The sequence below is a fragment of the Herpailurus yagouaroundi genome, unplaced genomic scaffold (genome assembly GCF_014898765.1).
Source record: "Herpailurus yagouaroundi ecotype Mexico unplaced genomic scaffold, PumYag 57137, whole genome shotgun sequence".
Classification (NCBI taxonomy): Eukaryota; Metazoa; Chordata; class Mammalia; order Carnivora; family Felidae; genus Herpailurus; species Herpailurus yagouaroundi.
This window is the reverse complement of record NW_024414521.1, coordinates 1-4,752: the sequence shown is the minus strand read 5'-3', so window position 1 is coordinate 4,752 and position 4,752 is coordinate 1. Positions and strand designations below refer to the sequence as shown.

The following is a 4,752-nucleotide window of genomic DNA, read 5'->3' as shown; positions in this document are numbered from 1 at the left end:
GTCCTCAGATTCTCCAGGGGCATCGGCTGCAGGATGGGGTGGGGGGCATTCGGGGCCAGAGGCTCCCCGGGCGGATGAGCAAGGCGGAGAGGAGTCTGGGCCTGACGGAAAGGGAGGGGCTGACGGGCCCGGCCCGGGAGAACAGGGGCAGGTTAGACGCTGGGGTTGGGGACGGATTCCAGGAGAGAGAAGGTTCCCAGGGCGCCGACCATCCCCTCGCCGCGGGAGGGTGGCTGTCAGCTTTCAAGGAGCTCTTCTGATGTTCTCATGCCCCAGGCGTTCCCAGTTCCGTGAGACAAAGATAGGAAGTTGTGGTTTGCAGGGCACCGTCCCATCAGACGTGGACATCGCTGCGGCCTTGACGGGAGCACGCTCAGACGGCTCCAGGGGATTCGGAGGGACTGGCCGGCTGTGGGAACTCTCGCCCAGATCCAGACTGTCGTCATTCTGAGGGGCCGCGGGGTCCCAGGAAGGTCAGTGGGCAGAACGGGTGTCAGTGTAAGGCCTGGATCCAGACCTCTGAGGAGTCTGGGGTCCAGATCTTGACCTCCAGAAGCTTCTTATATTCAGAAAACGTGCACCTTGCTCAGCAGCCTGGTGGGATCAGGACTTGAGAGAAAGAGAGAGAGACAGACAGAGATACTGAGGCTAAGGGAGCATCGGGGGCGACCCCAGATTTCATTGGCTCCCTCCCCACTGGCTGTTTGCCTCTTAAATCCAGAAGTAGTCCTGTGGTTGCAGCCAAAGGGCCCCCCAACGCGTGGCGGCGGGTGCCCACCTTCCGAGGGTCTGAAGAGGCTCAGAAGGGCCTCCCCGCGCGCGCTCACCAGCCCAGCTGGGACTCGGGGAGCCTCCCCAGGCGTTGGCTTCACTTGCTGTGCTTCAATATCCTATGCTTGACACAAGCTCCATTTTGATTGTGGAATCACCCCGGCACCCCACATCCCCAGGTGCTATTTGGGGCTCTGACTCTAAGCCCCTTTGGAAATACCTGCACAGACATGGCTGTGGTGTTGAAAGTTCCCACTGAGAAGGGCCAGGATGTGGCGCCCACCGCCCAGCGGCTCCTGCGGGAAGCAGAGGCCTGCAAACTGCGACTGCCTCTGGCACTGTGCCCGGGGCCCCATGCGCCCGCACACGCTCTGGGGCCGCACGCTCCAGGGTCGCACGCTGCAGGGCCACCTCCCGCACACTCCAGGGCCGCCTCACCTCTGGGGAGACCTTGTTCAGATCAGGGCTTCCCAGCGTGTTAGTATCACCCCCGAACTAGATGTTCCCAGGGTTTGAGCTGGTGTCAGGCGTGTAACTTTATTATGTGCCTCTCGCGATAAGCACGTTCCCATCAATTAACCAAACTCAGAGAAGGGGGCGTTCCACACAACTTTTTAAATTGTACTTTTATTTTACAGAAAGGGATTGTGTGCGAGTGTGTGTGCACACGAGCAAACGGGGAAGGGGCAGAGAGGGAGGGAGTGGGCACCCCAGGCAGGCTTTGCGCCCTCAGAGCAGAGCCCCACGTGGGGCTGGATCCCACCACCTTGAGATCGGGACCTGAGCCGAAGTCAAGAGTCTGACGCTCAACCCACCGAACGCCCCAGGCGCCCCGCCACAGAATTTGAGATGGCTTATTCTTGAAAATGCATTTGTGTCATCATTGTGAAGTGTTCAGTGACTTTGTGCTGGTGATCTTCCTTCTGTGCCATCAGACACATTCTCAACTGGATGCGCGAAAACCAAGTTACGAGCTAATCCCTGGAATAAAGGCAATGGGGACAAAGGTGGAGAACACGAATAACTCCGTAATCACAGCCTCTGCGGGCCCCGCTTGGGGCTCCGCGGCCTGCACTTCACCATGAGCGCCCGCTCCTGCCCCTGCCGCCCAGCCTCCACGGGAGGAGGTGACAGAGGGCCACGCCTAGGGCACACACGATCCCCCACAACAAAGGGGGAAAAGAGAATGGGGGGATTTTTTTTAATTACAAAACTATCACCTTCCAGTTCCTAGCGGTAAATTTTAAAAGCTGGATTACACGGATGATTTTCCCAGGAAATACATTTTCGAAGTACAAAGTGACTCGGGTAGAAAGAGGAAATCTAATTAGTCCAATGGCTGGGGTGGGGCGGCAGGAGCAGACAAAAAATATCCAAAGGTTTATCCTTCAACAGGCACCAGGCACGGGCAGCTTCATTGTGTCTCCACCACCGTTCAGGAATAATCTCCACGGCGGAGAGGTGGGAGACCCGCGCTTAGGATCGGGGTCTCCGGACACCAGCTGCTGGGTTCGGATCCCACCTTCCCGTCTCACCAGCAGGGTGAGACCTCGCGCGGGCTATTCAGACGCACTGTGCCTCAGGTTCCTCGTCCGTCCACGAACATGAAGATAGTACCTCATTGACGGCTGGTTTGCAAAATAAAGATCGAACGCACGTGAAACGGGTACAACTGTGACTGTTGCATAGTAAGAACTCGATCCACTTGAATTGTTACCAAGAGATACCTGCTCCCAAACACACAGAGGCGGAAGCATCACAATTCATTCCACACGGTTAGCCAAAAACCAGTGGTGGGGATAACACACTCACGTGCTCGCTGATAGGGACATATTATTTCCATTAGGACACAACTGCCCCAAATAAAAGCACCGACAAGCAGAATCCAACACGCCAGGAGCAAGTATGGCTCATCTCAGGAACGCAACGTGAGTCAACAGTGCAGACAACACGTACAACATTACAGTACAGTGCATTTTACTAAGAGATCAAAAAGAGGCACATCTCTGGTCATCTCCAAAGACAGGGCAGCTCCCCAAAAAGCACGTGGCAAAAGTGAGTATCCATTACTGGATTTCGAGCCTGTACAACCACGAGACCTTTAGGAAGCAAAGAATAGTAGGACAGCCGGCTAACACTCATGGATCCTAGAGTGGGGGCCCAGCAGACCCGGGCAAACCGTCAGATGTCAAGCCTTTGAGGACTCCCAAGCCAGCCGGCCTCCGTCCCAACCACTCAACGCCACCGTCGTGGCACAAAAGCACGAAAGCAGCCGTGACCCTGTACGTAAACGGGCAGGAGCGGCTGCGTGCCAGTGGAACTTTACTTAGGCAAAGAGGCAACGTGGGCTGGATCTGACCCCCTGGCACTCGTTTGCAGACCCCTGGGCTGGAACCATCCGTGCAGTCAGAAACAAGACGGAGGTGCCTGATTTTATCTTGGACTCCCAATAGACGTAATAATACAAGAAAATATATACGATGTACAAGTACTAGAAAGGCAGAGATAAAACGACAACCATCTGCATAATTATAGGACTGTTGGACCAGAAAAATCCAAACTGGCGAATCAACGGCAAGCCGTTAGAATTCAACGCGGCCAATTTTAAGGTCAGTATATAGTATTTATTAAAACAACACTATATAATTATAACATTTTACGGGGAAAAGGGTGCCGTTTGCGACAGCAATAAAACCCAGGAATGCATCGAGAAGGAGCAAATCTGACATAAAAGAAAACTGGACAAGTTCACTGAGATCCCAATAAGTCAAAAGACCCATTCCTGAGCAGGACTCCGCGGCATACCAATGTCGATTTTCCCAAATGTGCCCATACGCTCAGTGCGATCCCAACAAGATTCCTGACAGGACTGGTTTCTTGCAGCTGCCGCTAAACTTTATATGACAGAGAAAATGTACAAGATTAGCTGAGAGGTGTGTTTAAAAGGACACAGAAAAGGAACTGGCGATAAAGCCATCGTAGGTAGTGGATTGTGACCCGGGCAGGTCCGCGGGTCAGGACCCAAAGACCAGAGACAGAACCATATTATTTGTGGGAATTGAAGAAACGCCGACAGTAGCATTTCATGTCAGTAAAGACAGCACACCTTTCGCAGGAAATGGTCACGTGCCTCTGCCTGTGCTTCTGCAAAGGAGATGTCACGTCCACCAGCCTGTGTGCCCTCTGCCTTCCGCGGAGCCAGAGAGATGGGAGGGTGGCTCCCACCTGGGTTGTGTGTTTGTGACCACATTGTTGAGAAGCGGGAAACTTGAGGGGAGCCTGGACGCTCCGAAGGGGCACAGAAGAGGCTGGGGGAGTGGAGACACCACCTGGCTAGGAAGGGAAGCCCGCAGGAGGGGACACACCGGAGGGTATGGGGTACTCACCGTGACACAGAGGGACAGCATCAGCCACACCATCTGGGGTGGGGGAGGGAGCGAGAGAAGCCGCGGCCACAGCGGCGGGGCCTTGCCTGAATCCACGGCCACCCTGGGGGTCGGGGTGGGGGTGGGGGGTTGCACCCCAGCTACCGCCCACCAGGCTGAGGGAACACGGGATAAAGGACGGCCCACCCCCTCCTGGTTCTCTTGGGCTGGATCCGACCAGCTCTCTGCAGGTTCCGAAACTCAGCTGGGAACATTCACCGCAGTGGCCAGGTCCAGAGAGTAGGGGTCACGTGGAGTTTCTCTGCCTGCGACCAGCACGAATTCCTGTCTGCACTTCATTCCGAGGAGCCCCCAGACCACCCCACCCCCCATCTGTTTGTGTTTCTGTTGACATTATCATCTAAGGAGGGCCCAGACGGGTCCTTGAAGCCGGCCTTCCAAACATAAATAAGCAGCCTGTTTCAGTAAAACAAATTACGCACTTTTTGACATTTGCCAGTGTTTTGATTCCAGAAAGGCTGTGGACAATTCCCACAGTCCTGGCCCCCAACCCGTGGCCCTGCCGCCCCTGCTCACACTCACGCACCTTCCCACA

The 4,752-nt window shown here is 55.2% G+C and overlaps 1 long non-coding RNA gene across 1 annotated transcript; it reads right to left on the bottom strand.

Moving 5' to 3' along the window:
- Positions 1 to 1,541: 1,541 nt before the first annotated feature.
- On the bottom strand, positions 1,542 to 4,591 carry LOC121024124 (uncharacterized). The gene is made up of 3 exons (XR_005787614.1): positions 4,158 to 4,591; positions 2,307 to 2,399; positions 1,542 to 1,752 (listed from the first exon to the last, which is right to left on the bottom strand). It is a non-coding gene; the product is annotated as an uncharacterized LOC121024124 (long non-coding RNA).
- Positions 4,592 to 4,752: the final 161 nt, after the last annotated feature.